Raw genomic sequence first — 24625 nt, 5'->3', positions numbered from 1 at the left:
CTTTTTTGTTGTTTATTTTGCCTTTTGGTTGCTTTGTTTGTTTGACTTGCTAACTAGTAAGTCTGCTTCTATGAAAAGTGATATTTGTTACTATCACTTTTCACAGCAAATAGTGCTAGCTAGTTGGGAGGCAGTGAAAAGTGATATTAACAAACAAACATACAAATACCACTTTTCACAGCAGACTGAAAAGCTGGGAGACAAATTAAGCCCTGGATGGGGAGGCAGTAGGGAACAGGGGGAGATGGTAGGGGAAATTGGAGGGTGCGGGGGAAGGTGGTGGGGGCCCAAAGCCCTGCAGCCAGGGACTGGAGATGGAGGATGCAGTAGGGGCCAGGAGCAATGGAGGGAAGGGGAGCCCAGGGCCAGAGCCCGAAGCCCCGCCACAGGTGGGGGACGGAGCCCGATGCCACGCAGCTGGAGCCTGCAGCTCACCTCCCAGGGCTGAAGCTGGAAGCCTGAGTCCTGCCATCCCTGCGAAGGTGGGGAACTTACCCAGCTGCCTGCTCCTCTGGCATTTGCAGCTCCAGAGGGGCAGGGCCAAACGACTGCTGGCAACACCGCGGGAGGGGCTGCTGCTTTCCCCCTCTCCCATCACCACCCAGGAGGCTGTGGCCACAAGAAAATCTCCTGGTGGCCACATTTGAGAAACCTTGAACTAGAGTAGCAGAGGTATTATAGATCAACATTGAGGTACAATGGTAGAACTGGATGGTGGGAACTTGCAACATGCCTGTCTCTAGCCAAGCCTATTGGTTTCTCACTTATGAGCACTACACATTCATTCATTCATAAATTAAAAAAAATATATAGAAAGAAAAACAGCTAATGCTAACTACTAGCAGGCACAAAAATTCCACCCATCTGCCTCTCCCTTGCATTTTTATTGTGGGGGGTTGGGGGGAGGGTTCTCAAGTTACAAGCCCATCTCCTCTTTTCAGTTGACATCTTACAGATGGCCTGTAGCCTCCATTCTGAAACAAGACACTCAGGAATACGCCATCAAAGTTTACTTTTCTTCTAATAGGAAGCTACAGCTTTAAACAATATGCTGCTAAGCACAATGCTAATACTAATTAAGCCAATTATACTATTGACCATGCAAATCAAGCCTATTCCATTTCCTACAGTCTCTCACAAGGAAAAGTTGCATCTCCACTAGACTATCATGAACAGAAACTCTTGTTCGAACGGTGAGGTAGAATCTCTTGCTTGCTAAGAGCTAATGATAACACTTTGTTATCAAAGGGGCCAGGAACCTCTTTCAACAATCAACACTCAAAGCAGTTCAGTGCTAATCTCCAAAACAGGTACACTACATCATTTCCACGAACATGTCATTTTTCTGGAAGCTGCTGCATCCACCTATACCAAATCCCTGTTTCTTGGCAAACAGCATTGCAATCAGTTTTCTCAGTTATTCCACTAATATAATATCAGCACTTAAGAGCAATAAACAGATTGTCAACGTTTATATGTTTTATTATTCAAAAGATTAGACCACCTGGTTTTGACTTCTAAGATGAAATCTTTGAAAACTATCACTAAATCAGCATTTTCACTACTAAAAAAATACAAGCACTATTAGTTATACTTAACAGAGTATTGTCTAGGCATTACAGCACAGGACTAGGAGTCAGACATTCTGGGCTGTAACCTCAGCTCTACCTGATACACACTGACACCTTGGACGAGTCGTTTCATCTATCTGTGATTCCATTTGTAACATGGGGATACTACTACTTACATATCTGAGAGGGGAGCGATAAGGAGCTTTCTAAATAATTTTGAGAACATCAGTTGTTAGTTGCTGTACTATAAAAGGATAGGGTGACCAGATGTCCTGATTTTATAGGGACAGTCCCGATGTTTGGGGCTTTTTTTTATATGGGCTCCTATTACCCCCTTCCCTGTCCCAATTTTTCACACTTGCTATCTGGTCAAACTATAAAAGGACCACGTATCATCAGATGGTACTAGTTCTAGTTGCTCATTTTTATGCACACATGAAATCTGTTGACTTGAAAAATCAGTATTTTATCCAGTGTCTTAATAAAATGATGCAGTTTTTTCCTGGCTCTTATTTTCGGAGACATCAGATCTGGACAGTGCTAAAGCTGTGGACATTCCAGTTTCAGCATGCTCTAAGCTTCCAATCAGCATTTCCCAAAGGTATACTGTGCCCTTCAGGTTGAATGCTTACAGAGTTCCAGTGCAGCTGAAAAGAAATACCAGTATTTTCCAGGCACCAGCTAATGAAAGTCAAAAACAGGAAGGACAGCTTTGCAAAAGAGAACAAGAATTCATCACTCCCAATGACAATAAAAAAAATGGGAAGCTACTTGTAATTCTATGAACCAATGTAGAAACTGCTGTCATACGCTGCCATACATTAAGATCAATTTGGAGAAAAAAATTGTTACATGCATTATGAGTAATCTGTACAAGATATATCATCATTCAGCAATCCACAATTTTGATTAGCCAAGTGTAAAATCTGTTAATAAAGCAGCGATTGTTTTTTTGTTTGTTTTTTATTTAAAGCCCACTTGAAAATTCTGCTTTTTAGTGTATTTTTCAAGAACTTCCACCAATGAAACCTACAGGTCATAATTACACTATTAAAAGAGGAAGAGAACTATTCCAAAAAGTCTTACTGGGCATAAACAGTGTATACAGTTATCTATGTAAAAGCTTCCACATTTAAATATGCTACCTATGTATGAGACCACCACCCATAAAATCCCCTGGTGAGCCGACCCTTTATTTAAATCAAATACTTGGGGGGGTGGAGGGGAAATAATATTTGTAACAAAGTGCCTTTATCTGATGCTTGTCAAACAATATGTCAGTTTCACTGCTTGTTAGTTTTACCATAACTTACAGAAATTTTCCTTTTATGGAAACTGAATGGGGCAAAAGGAAGTATTAAAATATACACAAGATAGAACTTCTCTGGTCAGATTCGTGTAACAATTTCCCTATCCCAGCCACTTCAAAGGAGTGGGTGATTTTAATAGTAAGATTTAAGTTGTAAAAAATTAAACTAAACAAACATTTGAAAATCTCCAAAGAGTGAATACAAGAGAGAACAACTATGCTCTCTCTCTTCCTCTCATTCATATATAAATATACATAATATACGATAGAGTGATGTTACATAAAGGTGTTCTCAGTATGAATTTGGGAAGCCTGATTTACATGCAGCATGCCACCCCAAATACATTCAAATAAAACCTTAATACATCCCCGTACTACCTGTATGTGTCACATATGTTGCCAAATAAATAAATTCAGGAATGTTTTAAAGAATTCTAATCTTTTTTCCTGGAACTAGCTATCATATCCCTTTGCCTCAAATGTCAGGTACCTTGGTTGCTATAAACCAGCTCCCCCTGGAATTGACTTCAGTGGTGCAAGATCAGGCTCTATAAGTCCAATCATACCAATTTCAGAAGGAATCATAAAAAAAGACACAATATAGCTCTTCTATACATAAAAAGTCATGACTTCAAAGTAGAATATTTCAGATCTGTCCACTCTTCCAAATGATATCAAACTCCTGTTTCTTCTCCTGCAGAGTCATGAGATAAAACTTCAAAATTGTCATAATTTTGAGGTCTACAAAGGCTGCTCCTGGTCCAGAACTAAATCTTGTCCAATTGGGGCCTCACTCCTGGGTAATTTTTGGAGTAATTCCACATTTTGGGGGGAGAACAAGAAAAGAATATTTCTGGGGCAGCCTGTTTTTTCTTTTTTGGGGACAACTCTGATTTTCTTTTTTGGGGGGAATTCAGGGGGTGCGAGTGCTGGAGTAAATCCTGGAGGAGATGGATTGGCAGCAGAGAGCATAATAATAGAGTGATAAAGATTAAAATAATAAATTTTATGACTCTGTAATTTCACACATATATCTCACCTCCATGATTTGGAAGGGCAGAATAGTAACATGATTTTTTTTTTAAAAATCTCTAAAAATGAGCAAGTGTCCCTCCTATATGTATCGCCTTGAATGTTCGAGTGTCCAACCTATAATATGTTCAGCTATGAAAACAAAACTTGGTTTTGATATTTAATTCTGAGGTGTTTTCTATTTGGTGAAGCAATGCCGTAAATGGTAATACTGGGGCAGATACTACAAACCCATACATGAGTAATCCCACTGAAGTCATCAATGACTACTAACGTGAGCAACTGTTTATAGATTTACTTTTGTTTCAGTGCAATGAGGACAGAGTTATTTATGTCGGTAAGAGACAGAAAAATAAGGACCAACTTCCACCACTCCTGTTACGTTAATATGGGTAGACAGGAGAACCTGACTGCAGATGAAGATTATTAGTTAATCCTGCAGAATTACCAGGGCTGGAATTTGGCCACTTGTTACAATAATGTAACTAATTATTTTAAGCAGTTAGCTTTCTGTATTGTGAAGTCACACTGTCTCCAGATACGTTCTGAGCTCTTGGGGCCCAAGCCTGCAAGATAATGAGTATCATCTGACTGGTGTTGATTGCTCCCAGCTCTCATCACGAGGTGCTCAGTACTTTGCAGAATCAGACCCTTGGACATCAGCATAATGTGTGAACACAAGGGACGGGGCACAAGAATTTAGTACAAATATATACCTTGCTATGAGAGCTCTTAATTTGATGTTACAAATGCTTCAGAACAGCATGTGACACTGTGGGCTGTTTTATAGGCACTACAATCCTGAAGCACAGAGCAGTAGAAGAGAGTTTCACTTTTAAGTCTTCAATCCTGCAAGTTGTATCCCGTGGCTATTTAGAATAATATGCCAGATCAGGGCTTGATTCTGTTATTTTTCCTTTTACCTGATTCTCAAAATTGTTTTGTTACTGGGATAAGAAATTCTTTCTGTAAATGTACAGAACTGATGATCTGCAACAATCATAAACACGATTCCACAGGTGAATCCCTGATCACTTTAATTCTGCAAAAAAATATGTTTGTAATACAATTTGTAAACATCCATCTAATAAAGTGGTAATGCTGCCTGCCTAATAGCCACTTTCCAAAATTAATATCTTGGTCATTTGATACATTAATCTTTTACAGACTGATCATGTGCTAATAATATTTTAAACCCAAAAAATTTAAGTTATATTTTAAAAACTCTTTTTGAGATGCATTTTCCTACTTATTGTAAACAATCAAAACTATTTGTTTCATGTTTGTATTCCAAATTACAGCACAGAGTAATTTAATAGGCAAATTACCAAGATCTAAAAAGGACTGGTGTTTTACAAAGAAATATGCACAAAATTTTTAACTATAGAAGAGTGCTAGTAGATGCCACTATAATCCAGTTTGGCTAAAACTAATTTCAGTCCCAAATCCCTTCAATGGCTCCTTGGCCTTCTGCCATTGCTTATGACACCCAGAAGTTAAAAATGAAAACAGCTGTACTATATCAACTACTGTTAAAGATGCTCTTAAACAACGTGAACATGTGACTTTGCAAACTGCCCTTAAAGTGACATGTAAATTCACAGAACCATGTCAGGAATCTGAGGAACTCTGTGACTCTTTGAACTCTCTCAGCAAACCCAGCTACAGCAAGCCCAAATGATTCACATTATTTTCCGCTAGTTGACAACAGCTGCAGAAACATCTCTAAAATGGCTGGCGTATCATGCACCAATTCACTGCTCCACCTACTGTTGGTATGTCCATGTGGTCCTCACCTGTCAGTTCCATTTTAGTGAGCAGCTCTCTAGATTTCCATAATGTCTCATCTGCTTGTTTAAAAGAAAATGGTGGTCAAAGCAATTTAAAGTCCTAGTTTTACATTGCCCTGTCACCATAAAGTATTACCTAAGCAAGCATCTTGAGAATCTATTTCTTCTCTAAGATATATCAGTGCTGATCTTTGTTTCACATGTTTCGGTAGCATACCGATACAGGATTTACTACACATTAGGATTATTTGGCTTAGACTCAAAACACAGATAAGATAAGAGGTCTGTGTCACTCAAACCTCTCCATACAGAGGGTATCATCATCTACAAGAGTGATTTATGGATACTTGTTAACAAATCTTTCCTCTCCTGATTCAGATTATTTACACTGGTTAAAAATTTAACTGATCAATGTGCATCCCAAATAAAGTCATTTGCATTTTTTATACTAAGAGAATTTAAAATCTCAGGCCAGATGCTTAGCTGGTGAAATCAGCATTGCTTCACTGACTTCAGTTGAGCAGTGTAGATTAATAACAGCTGAAGATCTGGCCAATTCATTTTTTTAAGCCCAGCAGAAAAAGAAAAATCACTCCACTGCAACTAGGCTACCTATTAACATTAAGTTTAACATTGTTCTTTTCTTCTGTGACTGAATAAATTTAAGAATCCAGTTGAGACTTTCATTAATAACTAGCAGATATTCTTTATTGTATTGGTGTTATTTAAATATCTGCCAGGGTCAAATATGTTTAATTCTCTTTAGTGTATGCTTCATTTACCCAGAACTTATGTTATCCTTGTTTGGCTAAACATATCTTTGAAGTCTCTCTCTGAAAATAATCCACTATCATCATTTACTTGCTCTTTAACTCAGTGTCACCTAATATTTTATTAGTCATGACTCAAATAGCTTTTTAAATAATGTAGTTTCTGAAAGACCACAAGACTGGGAAAATGGAAAGTTCAGTGAAACTCAGACTGAAATTTTTTAATTTGATTCTCCATTTCACTATGCTAGTTTTATACAAACGTTAACAATGATGCTTAGCAACACTCCAACGATACAAATCCTTAAAGCTATTGTAGCTAGCCAGCTGGGATTGGGGAATCCCCAGGTAGTGCAGAACTGGTGTAGCTGGTAGACTACACCTCCTCTAAGAACAAGCACTGGAAGTGAGATGGCACGGTCATAGTGCCACTGTTGCTCCAACCTATGCCTGGCTGCTGCAATGACCCTCAGGGGGTTGTTACCAGCTAGCATTACTTAAAGCAGCCCTGAGGGTTCTGTAAATTACGCTAAAACCTGAATGAAACCCCCACCCTAAAAAAAGCACCACCACTGGTGGAGCACAAGGGTAGCGTAAAGCCATTTTTGCCTCTTCCCAACACTTGAGTCCTGCCCTGAGCCCAGCTCAAAAGGACGGTTGTCCTGGGACCAGGATTTCAATGTGGGTGAACAAAATGAAGGAGCAGGCCTTTCCTTTTCAGCCAGAGCTAAATTACTGCTGTTGCCTTGATTCCAAATATGAAACAAGATCAAAAGTGCTGTATATTTTCCCCAAATGAAGTAAGCCATGTCATTTCAAAAAAATGCAACTCAGATTTTTAGTCCTGAGACCTGCGCGAATCCAAAGGTCACGATTTACATATGTAATTTTCATTCTGTATCCGCTGTTCCATTTTATTTCCACTCTCCTCTTCCTACTACAGTGTTTCTTGTTTTGGTCCCCACAGCAACACAAATGTGTGTTAAGAGAATGGTTGGTTCATTCCGTGCTTTTCTACAGCTGATTCTCACCAATGCTAACCAGAACCACAGACTGGCTCAATAACACAAGCTGTTCCAAAAGAGCAGCCACCCCCCCCCCGCCCCCGCCCTTTGTTTTCTCCCTAGTGCCCATTTAGAAGCAAACTCATCCTCTTTCCATAACAAACTACTTTAGGTATCACAGGTTTTACGTTTTTAAAACATTTATGCCAAGGAATAAAATGCAGGATCAAACTGTTCTGTTGACAAATTTGACATGGACCTGAAAATTCTATAAACTTATTTTTACTGTTGAACAAAGCTTGGTGGCAAACCAATATTAATTTTAAATATTCAAATATTGCTCGCTCACATCCGGAATCTTAAGTCCAAATCCTGCCTCCATGTGACTCTGTGCCAATGTGACTGACTTATCTCTGCCTCAATATTTGCTTACAGATGAAGACAAATTTGAGAAGACTACACTAATTCCTAGCAAAGGTGTAGATCCTTATTCAGTCCTTACTCAGGTATCAGTATAGGTAATGGATAGTTTTGCCTAATCAAGGACTTGTGCCCCAGCGTTAGAGTTATTTTCCTTCTTTCCTGCAATGCAATTCTGCTCTCCGTTAAAGGTTTTTGAGGACCTGTAAATTATAAAAAGCAAACAGAGCATAAATTAGAAAAAATATATACTCATTCTCTAATCTATTTTAAGGAATGAATGTGTGCTAAAATGAGGTAAAGTGACAACTTTCCCGATCTTTTGTTATCCAGGGTACTATTTTAAGGTATAGTGTGACTGCATTAGTACTCGTCACACAGTCCTGCTTCCAAAGTGCTGGCAGGTCTCCAACACATTCCAGTATTTAATGCACAGCTCTAGTTGGAATTCAGTGCCACTTATCTCTAAGACACATTGACTAAGATTTTTCCACATTAGAACTGACCCACCCTTACTAGGATGAGGTCACTTTGCACAATCTTAGCCTACAAATGAGAAAAACATTTGGAACAAGCTCCTCCAAAAGTCCAAGTTATAAAGACCATAATTAAAATAGATTCCAACAAATGTTTTAACAGTAAGTTATAGGCTCTGGGCCAGATCTTCAACTTGTATAAATAAGCTTAGCTCCATTGAAATCAGATACTGATTTATACCACCTGAGAATATGGTTTTGTAAATGTGCTTACTATGACAATCAGAATATTTTACTCTAAAAGGAGGATACTGTGAGATGGTCAAAACTGTTTGTTGTAAATGGGAATCTTACCGTCAGCTTTATTATACCCAGCAAATTACAGTATTTTAAATTATAAAATAAACCCAATATGAGTTAATTTAATTATTTCAGCATAGAAACAAAAAAATGGTAATAAGCATCAGTATCATCATCCTTGTGAAAATGACAATAGGACTTACCATACATAGATCTCAAAGCAATTTACAAACAAGGGAAAGGATCATTATCTTCAAGTGAAACTGAAGCACAGCAGGTTAAGCCCAGGATTTTGAAGAGTGAATAGTGATTCTAATAGCCCAACTTGACGTCTAATTTTCAGAGGGTGGGTACTCGGCATTTTGGGAAAAATCAGGCCCCTTTAAGACATCTAATGTTGGGCACCCAAAAACAGAAACATTCAAAATCAATAGTTACTTGTGAAAACTTTTCCCTGATTTGTGCAGGGTCACACAGAAAGTCAGTGGGAGAGCTGCAAACCAAACCCAGATCTCCTGGCTTCCACTCCAGCGCCCTGTCTATTGGATGATACTGGCTTTTGATAAAGGGCTCAGCACCTGCTAATGATCCTCTTGAATTCAGTATTAAAACACCCACTTGATTTCCATTAGAGCCCCTCAGAGCCAATGTGCCCTTCCAAAACCACTGCAATCAATAACTTACTAGTCAAGGCAAAAACTGCTTTCTTCAAGAACAAACTAGAATGGTTAACCTCATGCTGTATTCCACTGTTGCTATAAATGCATACTTAAGCAGAAAACCTGCTCCACAACTACACACTGTGGCACAGAATTCCCTCTGCAGACACCGGCAATAGATTTTTAAATAAGTTTATTAGATATTTGTTTATTGAAAGAAAAATCGGAGACAGTCCTTGTGAAACAAGTCTCCTAATTACTTCAGGCTACATATAACATTTTCAGACATGGATGCCTGAAGTCAGGCACCTAAATCTAAATTAAAGCACCCAAATAAGCGTCTTGATATTCAAGGTGAGGTGTTGAGCCTCCATAGCTCTCTTTGACTTCTAATGTAAAAATAAAGGAATCACTTGCCATAATTAAATGGAATGTTTGCAGTGTGCATCGTTGCACTAACAAAATTACACTTCACAGCTAGAAAAAATAAAAATTCAATCAAGTTTTATAAAAACTATATTTCCTATTCTACATGAATGGCCGCAATGATCATAAATTAGCCCCATTCTAACTAAGCTTTTAGACTTACTTAGTCAATCTAGGGGTTTTTTGTTCAGTGTTGTACGAAGCTGGCATATTTAGGTCTATCGTCATCTTATAAACAAGGTTCCACTTTACCAACACAGCACTAAGGAACAAGTGGCATAAAGTAGGTGATTTATAACATACTACAGTAGAACCCACGTAACTGGCTCACCCCAGTGGTGATTAAGCCAATTAAGCTCCCTTCTCAAAGAAATACAAAATAGTTAATATGATGGTAACTAACTCACTAGTGAATGCCAGCATCTTTGCTGTAATAGGAAATACAGATGGGTCTAAATTTACCATATGACACTAGTTCATTGTTTGTTGAAGAACCTGAAATGTACTTCAGAGTGCATTGTACAGGTAAATATCTCTAACATTGACAAGGGATAGTAATATTGTTTGGGGTATCAATCTTGCCAAGTGCTGAACACATCCTGTGAGGTGCTGAGGTACTCTCAATCCCCTGTGAAAACAATGGGAAGTTGTCTCACCCGTTTCGTCAATGGGAAGTTGGGACGGAAGTCAATGAGAATTGAGGATGTTCAATACTTCATAAGATCAGGTCTTAAATTGTGACTTATTCCTATGTAGGAGCTGCACATCACTCCTACTCCAACTGCTTTCTACAAGATTTACCTAACAGATGGTGCACATACACTTAATAGTGCCATACAGAAAGCCCTGTTATTGATGGACTTCATGTATCAACATTAAACAAATATATTAACCTGTCTGTTATTTAATTTGTCTGGAATATGAAGAGAGAGGGAGACTTTTTTTTTTTAATTCCAATAAATGTTTCCACTTTTGATCATCCCTTCCACTGATTCATCAGTCAAAAACTGTTCTTCCAGAACTGCATATTCAACTTTAAAATATGAATATGCTGCATAAAACCTGAAATAAACTAGTTTAGTTACCCAGTAGATCTCTGACTGGCAATCCCTGAGTGGGACTCTGTTTTACCCTCTTATTTCCGCATTTAGCATTTTCTCTTTCAGGTTACAACTGAAAAAAACCCCCACTATATAAACAAAGATGAGAGCTGAGAACATTCTTGCCCAGAGCTTTGGCTGTGTGGGGCAGAACAGGAAGCAAATCCCACATTACCAGAGCTTAATATCTTCAACAGAACAAATGGTGATAATGCTTTGTGGATGGAAAGCTAGATCCTCAGCTCGTATCAACAGGTGTAGCTCCAGGATCTGACCAGATAAACCTTGCAGGCAGTTTTTTCAGACAAACGAGCTGAATGTAGTAAAGTCTACTAGGGCCCTAGTAAATGGAAAATCCACTTAATTTGGAAAATTTACCTGTGAACAGAATGATTGCAGTGCAGTTGGTGTCTCTGAACAGCAGATTAATGGCACACCTCTTCTGGTTCAATGGCATAATTGGTATTAGCCACTAATCTATTTGTGGTAGCTGACAGGTGTGAATTAGCATTTGTTGGCCTAAATTTTTCACACAGAGTGGCCCTTTTGTTCAGTTCATGCTGTTTTCTTGATGTGCCAAGATTGCTGAACAAGTCAAACTAATATATGTTTTAAATAAATGTTCCAGTCTTCACATGTTTCCAAAGGAGTTAATGAAAAAAGTGACTATAAACTAGCATAAGGCATTCCAGTCTAGTGACAATTGTTACAAGTCAAAAGAAGTCCCGTATACAATGAAAAAATATAGAAAGCTTGAGGAAATTCTAAATTTGTGCAGAAGATAAGAAAATTATGGAAGGAAAACAAAAGGTACATAAAAGCAGAAACATCTGAAATGACATCAGTGCAACAAAAGATTACTAATAAGGGGGAATGGTCAGAGAAAAACAGTCAATGACGCTAAAAGAACACAGCTCAAGTTACTCTTCAGCCTTAATTTGTCATTGGGCACAGTAAGAAAGACACCAACGCACTGCAAGGGGAGGGAGGGGGGGCAAAGTATTGCCACCCTTACTCCCATGCTGCTGCTGGCAGTGGTGCTGCCTTCAGAGCTGGGCACTCAGCTCTCTCATGCAATACTGTGACTCCCTCTACAATCGCCTTGCGACCCCCTTTTGGGCCTGGACCCCCAGTTTGAGAAACAGTCTTAAGGGGTTTACATGTTTATATTTTGCCTTTTTAAAATACATATTCATGTTTTGTTACAACACCATGACATTTAAGATATTAATATCTGAAAGCGTGAAATTCAAGATTTTTTTAAATGCTACCACCGTGAAATTTACAAAAATTGACTGTGAATTTGGTAGGGCCCTACTCATGTCACACTGACCCATATAAAATACTTCCCCAGGCCTATGTAATGTCAATGAGCATTGTGGAGGCCCCTGATAACGGAGACTTACCGGTAGTTCACTAAGTCTTTATATGAAAAAAAGGGCTTTCACCAAATTTCTTTTGAGGGTATGTGTCCAACTTAAAGGCAGGTAGGCCTTAAATTAGATCATGCAGTAGTGCTTTGGTTTGTGTACAACATGACCAGTGTGAGCACGAATGTTTCATCGTCAGTCTGTTCCATCCTTGGGAGCACGCACATAGTAATCGCAACGTTTTCTGGATTCATCCCACACTATAGCTGAAATAAGGTTCTACAATACTTTCTCACACATAAATTAGTAGTTATGTTCCATCAAAAGCTTTACTTTTTACCATATACAAGTTACTTCACTGAACTTGTTCTACAGCAAGATGCAAAAATGCTACTATTCTACTACCAGATTTAGTACCAATTTTGTTACATTATGAAAAGAATAAACTTTAGTTTAATATCACAAAAATACTATGGTATGTTCATTTTATTTAGTGTCTTCCTAGTATCAGTTGAGACACATTAAACAGCCAGCACTAATCACCAAGAATTGCTGTCACACTGGAATCACAACTACCATTTTTGCAAATTTTCTCCTGAAAAGTCAACCATCTTGACAACTAAACTGTTGAACAGCAGAAGTGAATTTAGTAAAAGCAACTAATTCTTTGGCCACCTATTGATCTTTATCACCATTACCATCATAAACTTACATCTTTCACTCTAGAGCAGTGATTCTCAGCCCACGGGCCACTTTCGGCCCAATCGGCACACAGCTGCAGCCCATGTGACATCCTTAGGCCCATACAGGTAGTATATATATTGTGTGGATGCAGCCCACAATGGTAAATACGACTGCTCTAGAGACTTCACGGTACATTCAAGTCCTTTTTCTGTCTGGGAGTTTTGCACACTGGCTGACAAATCAAAATGGCTAAGTTTCCTATGATGCTTCCACACTGCTGATATTTCTTTAATAAAGTAATAATCATCAACTGACTAGATAATCTTCAAGACTATTGGGAATAATGTTTCCAATATGTCTTTATGCAACACAATTTCACTCACAGGCCAGAAATAATCAAAAATCAGTCACCTAGCTCAATGAACAGGCTTCATAATAGCCACAATTCTATCAACAAACCTTTGTACATAATGTTTCAAAAAATCCCAAACCTTGGTAGTTTTATTTTCCATTTACAGGAATTTTACTTTTGATATTGATAATTCAAAATCTATGTCTATGGACAATCTCATGATGAAAGCATAGTATCCTGTGTAGACATTATCTAGAAAGAAATATCTCTTCTCTTCCCTCCCGCCACACTCTTCTTACTATAAGGATACAAATTTCCACAGAACTAGAGGACTGGAATGAAATTTATGTTATATTCAATTGCTCACTCCATTTTTGCGTAAAAGTTGTCTTGTAATAGATTAATGTTTCATGTACTTCAAAAATCAAAGGATCTATGTTTAAAATCAAGATGACTTAAAATAATCATTTAAAATGCCACTTTCAACTGCTATGAAAGATGGATTTTTCAGAGATACTGCAGTCATGCAATATTTGTCAGAATTCTGCCTTTTTCTGTTTGTTTGTTTTTGGTTACAACAGGCCTGTAGACATCAAACTACTCTGTTGATCTTGAAGACACAATTAATTTAAGTCCATGCATTATGCCTTTTTAGTTATGTGTTCACTTCAGTAATACAGGCATTTCAGGTCCATAAAACTTTCAGTTTATTAAAAAAATTAAGCCAAAGTCTCATAACCAATAAGTTGGAACTTTATATGGCTAATTATTTAGAAGTCAAGAATTTAAACACTCCAAATAAAACAAATGTTTCTCTGTAAATATAAACAACAGAACTGTATAACAATCTGAAAGGAGACTAATGAAATTGCAAAAAACAGACCAATGACTGTAGATTTCATTTAAATAGAGACTGGAGTGCAAATCATTTCAAAGAGCAGAAAATATTTTTAGCTCACTAAATGTTAGTGTTTTCAATGTACAGTATGAGAATTTAAAGATTTAATGGTGATGACAGCATAAATACCTTTCAGGTATAAGGTAAAGAAATATCAGGTGATCTAACGTGCTCTCCTGAATAATGTGAAAGGGCACTTAATATCAACAATCAGTTTGACTATATCCATCTGATTTACATACAGTCTGCGTTTAAATGGTGCATGAACATTAGATGCCTATCTGGTACAATATAAATGTACACCGTTCCCTCTCATTTACAATAACACTCTTCCTCTAACCCCTCCCTAATGCTGCTACTTTTGTAGTATCAGATTAATGTTCCACAGCTGCAGGCTGGACTCCATCAGACCGCATTAGAGCTGCATAACTGCAATCGCATAACTCCCCCTTCATTACAGAGACCAAGAGCAAGCAAACACACACACCCTAAACGCACAATTGCCATCTGCACCTCCACGACACACTGATCGGAGTCACAAACAACCAACATAAATGGCATGAGGGTAGAATGAAAGGGCCGTGATTGCGTTTATCCCGGGGAAAAAACAATCTCGATTTCCTGTTGGGTGGGGTTTTGACAGTGCATAAGGGAATCATGCAAAATGTAGCCCGAAAGACCCGAATAAAGGTTGTCAGATCACTGCATTGTGCTGCATCATTTCTCCTCAGGCATAAAGGAAAGGGAAAACCACAACAATAACGCAGGCATGATTTACACACACATGCTTCCCAAATATAAATACTGCAACAGAGCAAACATCGTTTCACACAGATAATTTCAAATCTGATTAGGTTTTATGGTCTGGAAAGGCACTTTCACCGCAATCTAACCCATACGTAACAAAGATGCCAATTATACCAACAGAGGGAACCTGGCAGATCCACATCTAACGCTAAAAGACAAACCTGTTGAAGTGCTGGGGGGAAGGAAGGAGCGAGGGGAAATTGACCGGTCTCCTCCAGAGCTGATGTACGCCCAGTCCAGAAAGGCAGAAGGGCGGCGGGGGAGGGGGAGAGGCGGCAGCAGCAGCACGGCTAGCTCCCGACCACGCCTGTTTGCATCCCAAGTACCGTTGCAGGCAGCCACCTATGTCAGCTCCCACGGTCGGGGATTTGGGGGGGGCGGGGGGGGTTAAGCCTCCTGCTGTCACTCGCTCCCCCCGTCGTTGCCCAGTTTTGCTGCTGGACCATTCATCCCCTTGTCCACGCACAAACCAGACAGCGTTAGTGCCCGAGGAGGAGGCACAATAATCCTACTGCAATATACTGATGGAGCCTGTTACAGCGCTGGGTGCGCGCAGCCTGCACCCACACCGACCATCTCCAGCCGGGCTGGCACGCCCACGGCCTCCCCTTTCACTCCCCTCTCTCTGCAGAGGGACACTCCACCGGGTGCATCAGAGGCCGCCGCCGCCGCCTCCTTTCTCTGCAGTCCCCCACCCCATCAGAGAGACACACACTTCCCCCTTCCCAGCCTTCCTGTCCCCTCCTGGTGCTCTTCCCCATGGGGAGCTGACATTCCCCCGACCCCCTGCCTTTGCCATGCCCCCTGCTGCCTGTGGGGAGGGGGCCGGGGGAGACGATCATGGCTGTGCCGTGTTGTCCGCATGCACCGAGCGCCCCTACCTCGCCTGGCTCGGGAGCCGCTCCCGTCCCGGGAAGCTGAGGGCTCCGCTCCGCAGCGGGGAGTGGGGCGAGATGCAGCAGCCGTGGCCGGAGCGAAAGGGAGTGACTGGAGGAATCCGCAGCCTGCTGCCGGCCCCCTCCGCCTGCACAGCGACAGCTGCGCTCAGCCGGGAGCCAGGGGGCGGGCAGAGCGCGCGCACACCACGGCCCCGCGCTCCCGCGGGCGGCCGGGCGGGGAACGGGAATGGGGCGGCCACGCCCGCCTCTCTCGCTGCCCCTCCCCAGCAAATCCAGCGCCCTGCACCGGGCCAAACGGATCCGCAAGCCGCGCTGCTGCAGCGCTGGCTGAGTGACACGCACCGCGCCCGCGTGTCCGGGCCTCGCTCTCCTCCCTCGTGAGCCGCGATGTGATGCAAGCAGAGCAGGGCACACGAACGTATTTCACAACCTGCCTGCCATGGAGGCAGAGCGGGAAGGCGGGCAAGGCGTGGGGCTGTTGCGCCGAGGCACAGGCTCTGCACCGGCCTCCCTCGCAATGGCTGAGGTCACCGTGACTGGAAAGGTAATTAATTAGCGCCATTGCAACAGGGGACACTGCTTTTCAGTGACAGTTTCAGAGGGGTAGTCGTGTTAGTCTCTATCCGCAAAAACAACGAGGAGTCCTTGTAGCCCAAATAAATTTGTTAGTCTCTAAGGTGCCCCAAGGACTCCTGGTTTTTTGTTTTGTTTTTTGATTTTCAGTGAGATGCTTTGGCATGTAGGGCTTACACTCTGTGGACCCAGGCAAGGAGAGCTGCAATTTTGCAAACCTCCCTGCGGGGTGGTAGGTACGCACCTTACCCAGGTTTGTGATGGTGAATTCCCTTACCTGCCGCCAGAGCACCATCCTGTGGGCATTTGGTTTTGTATTGACCAAGTGGTTAGTGGAGGGACTGGAGGCACAGCAACTTTGTGCAAGAGCTTGTCTCTCAGGAGATGTATGTTCAGATCTTACCAATTCTGCCACAATTGGAAGGTGTTTAATTGTCTGAACCAAACAGAAATTACGTTATCTTAAACCACTAGGCCCCCTGGCATGGGACAAGCTGGCCATCATTTTCCTTGAACGGTGTGTGAGGAGACATGCAAACCCCATTCTGGGCAACACAGGGTTAACAAGCCACTGGGGGGCTCAGCTGGCCCTGCCCCATCACACCTGTAAGAGAGGTCAAAAATGGAGAGAGGAGCGTAAAAGGGTTCTGGGTTCAAGCAGACATGAAGGGAGAGCTGAATTCAGTCCTCGGTGCCTGGAAAGGGAGCCAGCTGAAGGCAGGAGTGCCTGGGATGGCTACTGAGAATGGTCTCTTCCAGAAGGAAGAGAAGAGCTGAGACTGACTCTCCGGGGGGAGGACTAACCCCCTCTATTTACTTGTGAACTTAGCTCTGGACTGCAGCCTGCTGAACACCCGCTGAAGGAAGAGAGCTTCTTTTACCCACTTTGGGGATGATTCACTTGTATTAATTACTCTTTTGTTCTGTTCATTTCCAACCGCAGAAGAGTGGACTATCCAGGCCCAGCTGGAGGGCTGGGCCCCTTAGGAGTGGAAGTGGAGTGGGAAAAATACCTGGCCATCCCCGCAGACCAGGGAGGGCACTGAGCCCTGCCCCACAGACAACGTGGGGAAGGAACTCTGGTGAGATGGAATATTTTAAAACAGCTAGAGTACTGTATAAGAACTAAGTATTTTTATTTACAGCACAGTAGCACGTCAGGGGTGAGAGCCTTGTAGGGTTGCCAGGCATCTGGTTTTTGACCAGAATGCTCTGTCAAAAAGGGACCGTGGTGGCTCTGGTTAGTGCCGTTGACTGGGCCGCTAAAAGTCTGGTTGGCTACAGCAGCAGTCTCCACGCAGCTCCTGGAAGAGGCCATCATGTTCCTCCATCTCCTAAGTGCAGGTGGAGCCAGGAGGGCTCCATGTGCTGCCCCTGCCCCTGCCTCCAGCACAGGCACCACGCCAAGCACCACCCCCGCAGCTCCCATTGGCCGGGAAACACAGCCAATGGGAGCTGCAGGGGTGGCACCTGCGGACCTCTCCGCCTAGGAGCCAGAGGGACATGGCAGCCACTTCTGGGAGCTGCCTGAGGTAAGTGTAGGCCCAGAGCCTGCACCTCAAACCACACCCAAATACCTGCCCCAGCCAGGTGAAAATGAGCAAGGGTGGGGGAGAATGAGCAATGGAGAGAGGGGGGATGGAGTGAGCAGGGATGGGGCCTCGGAGAAGGGGCGAGGTAGTGGCAGGGACTCAGAGAAGGCATGGGGCAGAGGTGTTTGGTTTTCTGCAATCAGAAAGTTGGCAACCCTAGAGCCTTGGTGTGATATGAAGTGTACAAACACGTAGTGAGAAGATCATCCCTGTCCCAGAGATTTGGCAAGCCGGCTTTGCAACAAGACACAACAGATGTATAAAATAGGCAAAGGGGAAGAGGAGGTAACAATAAAATGATCCATTGTGCGTAAAAAGCAGTAATCTTAGCTCACAACGTGCTGACCATTATGAAAAAGAATAGGTCACTTTGACTGCAATTTTTTTATTACAAATATTTGCACTGTAAAAATGATTAAAAAATAGTATTTTTCAATTCACCTCATACAAGTACTGTAGTGCAATCTCTTTATCATGAAAGTGCAGCTTATAAATGTACATTTTGTATTGTTACACAACTGCACTCAAAACCAGAACAATGTAAAACTTCAGGGCTTACAAGTCCACTCAGTCCTACTACTTGTTCAGCCAGTCACTAAGACAAACAAGTTTGTTTACATTTACAGGAGATAATGCTGCTCTCTTCTTGTTTACAGTGTCACCAGAAAGTGAGAACAGGTATTTGCATGTCACTTTTGTAGCTGGCATTGCAAGGTATTTATTTATATGCCAGATACGCTAAACGTTCATATGCCCCTTCGTGCTTCAGCTACCATTCCAGAGGACATGCTTCCATGCTGATGATGCTCATTTAAAAAAAAAATTAATTACATTTGTGACTGAACTCCTTGGGGGAGAATGATATGCCTCCTCCTCTGTTTTACCTTCATTTTGCCATATATTTCATGTTATAGCAGTCTCAGATGATGTCCCAGCACATGTTGTTCATTTTAAGAACACTTTCATTGCAGATTTCACAAAATGCAATGAAAGTACATAACTACAGTATTCAACCCAAGGTTTAAGGTTTAAGTGCCTTCCAAAATCTGAGAGGGACAAGGTGCTTTCAGAAGTCTTAAAAGAGCAACTCTCCCATGTGGAAACTACAGAACCCAAACCACCAAAAAAGAAAATCAGCCTTCTGCTGGTGGCATCTGACTCAGATAATGAAAATGAACATGCATCGATCTACACTGCTTTGGATTGTTATGAAGCAGAACCCATCATCAGCATGGACGCATGCCCTCTGGAATGATGGTTGAAGCATGAAGGGATATATGAATCTTTAGTGCATCTGGCACTTAAATATCTTGTGACGCCGACTACAACAGTGCCATGAGAATGCCTGTTCTCATTTTCAGGTGACATTGTAAACAAGAAGTGGGCAGCATTATCTCCTGCAAATGTAAACAAAGTTGTTTGTCTGAGAGATTGGCTGAACAAGAAAGAGTACTGAGTGGACTTGTGGGCTCTAAAAGTTTACCTTGTTTTATTTTTGAATGCAGTTTTTTTTGTACATAATTCTACATTTGTAAGTTCAACTTCCATGATAAAGAGTTTGCACTACAGTATTTGTACACCGCTACCTCAATATAACGCCACCCAATATAACACAAATTTGGCTATAACGCAGGTAAAGCAGTGCTCCAGGGGGGCGGGGCTGCGCACTCTGGTAGATCAAAGCAAGTTCAATATAACACGGTTTCACCTATAACGCAGTAAGGTTTTTTGGCTCCCAAGGACAGCGTTATATCGAGGTAGAGGTGTATTAGGTGAATTGAAAAATACTGTTTGTTTTGTTTTTTTACAGTGCAAATACTTTTAATTAAAAATAAATATAAAGAGAGCACTTTACACTTTGTATTCTGTGTTGTAATTGAAATCAGTATATTTGCATAGGTAGAAAACATCCAGAATATTTAAATAAATGGTATTCTGTTATTGTTTAATAGTGCAAATAATCACACAATTAATTGAGATTAATTTTTTTAATTGTGTGATTAATCGAGATTAAATTTTTTTTAACTGCTTGACAGCCCTACTAAAGTTTACAATGTTTGACAAAGCAAAATTCCCCGTCAGCTTAATGGGAGTTTTGTACCACTAAGATCTGAAGAATCTGACCCTAAATAATGATGGCTAACCACATGTTTAAGTACTTGTTGCAAACATCCCATTTTAGGCTGTTGATTTGTTTTACATGGTTAAAGCTTCCCAAATTTTGGTCCAGACTCTGAAGCGTTGCTTTTACTGCAGTCATCAGGAATAATAATTCAAAGAACTAATGACCAAAAAGATATTATAAAGTATTTTGCCCACTAGCTGTGTTAAAATGGGAGATTTCTCAAGATTAGTTTATAATTCAATTGCATTGCCTTTCTACAACAAGCCAAAATCTTTTAACTTTTGGGCAGTTCCACCATCTATGTATCATATTACCAGCCTGACCACAGTTCCTCCACCACACAGGCCCAGATCCTCAAACTTCCATTGATTTAAATTAATGTTAGAAGCCTAAATAACTTTGAGGATCAGGGACACAGTCCATTAGGTCAGTGGTTCTCAACCAGGGGTCCGAGGCCCCCCAGGGGGCCATGAGCAGGTTTCAGGGGGGCCACCAAGCAGGGCCAGCATTAGACTCACTGGGGCCGAGGGCAGAAAGCCGAAGCCCCACTGCATGGGATTAAAGCCGGGCCCCTAAATCCCGGGCTGAAGCTTGAGCAATGTAGCTTTGCGGTGGCTCTTGTGGTGTGAGGCCCCAGGCAGTTGCCCTGCTTGCTATCCCCTAACGCCAGCCCTGGCTTTTATATGCAGAAAACGCATTATTGTGACACAGGTGAGCTGTGGAGTTTTTATAGCATGTTGCAGGGGGAGGGGAAGGGGGTTAGAAAAATATTGAGCACCCCTGCATTAGCTTAATGCCCATTTTATATACAATGTATGGGTTATAATGATAAACATCATATATAATCTGGGAGCAAGAGCCTGTGATTTTCACTTTTAGTGTATTTATACAAGTTACTGGGCTTATTAATATCCCTTTGTCAGGCATCAGTGTGAACTCAATTAGTTGGATTTTGTTCCGTAATTCATAGAGCATAGATTTTAGCCAGGAAGTTGTTAGTGTTATTTGTGTGATAAAACATCACAAGCCGAATAGAGGGATGTAATAATGCTTGTTACTGTTTAAAAGATAAGAGATTAAAATGTTAATAACCAACTATTGGGAGCTCCCAAGCAAGTAGGCAGTGCAAAAAAAAATGAATATGTAATCTATGAAAGAGAGTGGGCAAGAGCATCCAGCATATTTCAAGATTCTGTTTCTCTCAACTTACATAGCTCAACTATGGGTGGAGCAAATAAATATTCAATCTGCATGCACTATGTGAGAAAGTGCTGGAGAATGATGAGAAGGTGGTGCATGTCTTTGTGGATTTTGTTAAGGCATCTGACAGCATATGGCACAAATCTGTCTAGGCAATCTTATGGCTGGTCAGAGTAGGTAAAAATGTAATAAGGCTGAGCCAAAATCTCTACAGAAGCATGACAGCTTCATTGTTTGTGAACAGAATAATTGGTTTGATCTGAGGATCGGAGTCAGACGGAGATGCATGCTATCACTGACTCTTGAAGAAATGTTAAGAGCCTACAGGAGAGTGTTCCCCTTGGTGAATGAAACACTAGTCATCTGTGTTTTTGATATTGACCTGATTGGACTGTTGCAAGAAGAGGTACAAAAATTGCGACAAAGAGTAGCAGTGGAAGCAGAGAAGTTAGGTCTAAAGATATCACACAGAAACACAAATTTACAATGGTGACATCTAAGTCTGTTGAAATGGCAAAGGTATACCTACCCAAGTCTGAAGAGGCACTGAAGTGCATTGAGCACTTCAAATATGTGGGTAGCAGGACTACAAGTGACACTAAAGATCACTTAGAGATCTGACATAAATTGGACTCATGACTGCTATTCCAGCAACAGTCAGCCAAATTTGCAGAAGCAAAGGTATTACTATGAAGTGTAAAATGAAATTGATGCACTCTCTTGTCTTCAGCATTTTGCTATAGGCAAGCAAGACATGGACACTAAGGAAACAGGACATTAGGAGGCTTTCTGATTTCACTTGGCTGGAGGACTGAGCCACTGAAGATTTGCCTAATGAGGCTGACAACCTAGAGGGGGTGTCAGGAGAAAAAAAGACTGCAGCACCAGACCCACCCAGCAGGAGGCACTCACAAAGAGCTGAATGTCACGTCTAGGGCCTTACCAAGTCGAAATGCTACAGGCACTTGCTGAGCATTAGCCATACCTTTTACATGACTAGCAAATAGGTAATCACCTGAATTTACAGCATAACTGGAGTGATAGCCAATATCACCAAAAGAAAGAAAACTTGAGTTTGTGGGATATGTGGGCTGGATGAGCAGAGGAAGGTTGCTGAAGCTAGTTTTGTAGGGACTGGGGCCAGGAGCCAGCAGCAGGGTGTTCCCACAACAAGTGTGGTTTGATAATGTGGCTGACTGGATGGGATGTGGCATGGCACACAACTCAAGGCTGTGCAAAGATTGCAAGACATGGAGGAAGATTGCTGGGCAATGACTCCCATGTGTTGTGGTTACTGTTCATGGTGCTGTGACCTTATGGTGCTTTGCACTAAGAGAATAACAACAGCCAAAAATGACCAGTCATAGACTTTATTTGACCAAGAGTGCCTGATGACTGTCGGGAAAGTTGTTGACTGGGTTTTCAGTATGCCCCTGGGTAGACCGTCTGTGTCACCATTGCAAATGAGTGGCTCATACTTCCCACAAGATTCCTCTCTCTACCACAGACTCTAGTTTTGTATGTAGACTCATCACCCCAGATTTTAAAGTCAGAAAGATAGAAATCAGACCTGTGATCCGTCTAGGCTGGTACCCTGTCTCCAACAGTGGCTTGTACCTAGTGCTTCGGAGTAAAATCCATTTTAGACAATTATGGAATAGTCTGCCCAAAGAAGAAATTTCTTCCTAAACCTCATCAGTTAGTGGTTGACTTATGCCTTCAAGCATAAGGGTTTATATCTCTCAAATATTTTATCCCGTCTAATGTAGTTGATGTTCTTATAATATAGATGTCTAATCTTTTTTTGAAACCTAGTAAGCTTATGCCTGCTATAGTATCTTGTGGCAATGAGTTCCGCACTCATTGTTTACAAATTGTTTTTTAAACCTTTGAATTAAATTACACCCAGAAGTGAATAAGAACCAGTGCAGTCTTTGATGTAACAATCTGCCTAAAGCAAGGCCATTAAGCTGACACGCCACTGCATTCAGCATCACCTAATAAGTGGTGTTCCAGCATAGCTCCATGTAGAGTACATATCAGTAATTTAATCTAGTTGGCCTGAATGACACAGGCAAGGTCCATATAAAAGAGAATTAGTTAGCCTTTGAGCAGGAATCAAATGAAAAAGGATACTTCTAGCCACTGTTGCCACCCGGGACTGCAGGATCAATCAGGGATCCAGGAATAGCCCTACAATATGAATCTCCCTCTGTGTACTTACACAACACCCACACCATAGCATTTGATAATCCAGTGTAAATTAATTAATATTCCATCCAGTACCCCATCAGGTAGGGGAGCATTTTAGGCACAGAGGGTGCTATTCAATAAACTCAGACCAGGGGAAGCCATGCCTGTGGTGGCTTTGTACCACTCTTGCCCCCTCCTGGGCTGCTTTGGGGGCTGGAGCATCCCCCAGCATAATTTAGTGTGATTGCAGTTCGGGTAGGCATACCTGCACTAGCTTCACCCGAGCTAGCATAGCTACAGATAGCACTGAAAATACAGCAGCACGGGTTTCAGCAACATGAGTAGATATCCTGAGACAGCCCTGGTTATGTCTATATTGGCTATGCCCCTGCCTATCCAAGAGCACATCCTGGGATTGTGCCTCAGTTTCTGTTTCACCCTGTATAAACTAGCCCAAACAAACTTTTACCTTTACCATTAAGAAACCCCTCGACCCAGGGGCTCCCGTTAATGGAAATTAATACAAGTAAAATCTTATTTTTAGAGCTATTCTTAGTGTGTAGTCCATTCTTTCTTAATGCTTGTTCTTCCCTCCTCAAAAGCAGCCCCAAGTCTTTTGCCTCCTAAGCAGCTTTTGGTAAACTAGGGTTATCAGTCTCTTTTTCAGAGTTGTCTCTCAGTTGGCTACTCCACCCTGGGAGCCACCTTTTTCCATTACAGGCCTATTCTTACTCTAAAGGCACTTCCTCCCTGGAGAACTCCCCTGCCCCCAGACTGTTCAGATATCTTTCTTAGAGGGATCAGGCACTCCACTCCTAACTGGCCAATAAACAACCACCTGGACGCAGTGTTCCCTCTTAATTTTTTACATCCATGTGCAGAATGAATTTTGGTATGTGCACCAATATGGAGGTGATGGTGCACATACTAAAATTCATGGGGTCGGGGTGGGGCCAGAGGGTTCGGGGAGTGAGAGGTGGCAGAGGGTTGGGGTGCAAGGGGGTGTGGGCTCTGGGGTGGGGACAAGGATGTGGGGTTTGGGGTACAGGCTGCCCTGGGGCTTCAGTGGGAGAGA

The 24625-nt window shown here is 41.7% G+C and overlaps 1 protein-coding gene and 1 long non-coding RNA gene across 3 annotated transcripts in view; one reads left to right on the top strand and one right to left on the bottom strand.

Moving 5' to 3' along the window:
- SPTBN1 (spectrin beta, non-erythrocytic 1) overlaps positions 1–15998 on the bottom strand; it is a 200866-nt gene extending 184868 nt beyond the window's left edge. The window contains exon 1 of one of the 2 annotated variants that reach the window (XM_039532700.1): positions 15850–15998. The gene's annotated coding sequence lies outside the window, so the exon portion shown is untranslated. Of the gene's footprint in view, positions 1–15129; positions 15291–15849 lie in introns of those variants that run through there. The other variant, XM_039532701.1, reaches the window with a different exon arrangement.
- A 94-nt stretch (positions 15999–16092) lies between these two features.
- LOC120402235 lies at positions 16093–24181 on the top strand. The gene is made up of 3 exons (XR_005597074.1): positions 16093–16411; positions 17384–17522; positions 22088–24181. It is a non-coding gene; the product is annotated as an uncharacterized LOC120402235 (long non-coding RNA).
- Positions 24182–24625: the final 444 nt, after the last annotated feature.

The sequence above is a fragment of the Mauremys reevesii genome, linkage group 3 (assembly GCF_016161935.1).
Source record: "Mauremys reevesii isolate NIE-2019 linkage group 3, ASM1616193v1, whole genome shotgun sequence".
NCBI lineage: Eukaryota > Metazoa > Chordata > Testudines > Geoemydidae > Mauremys > Mauremys reevesii.
Note: the sequence above shows the minus strand (reverse complement) of the source record. Positions and strands in the feature narration are given on the sequence as shown.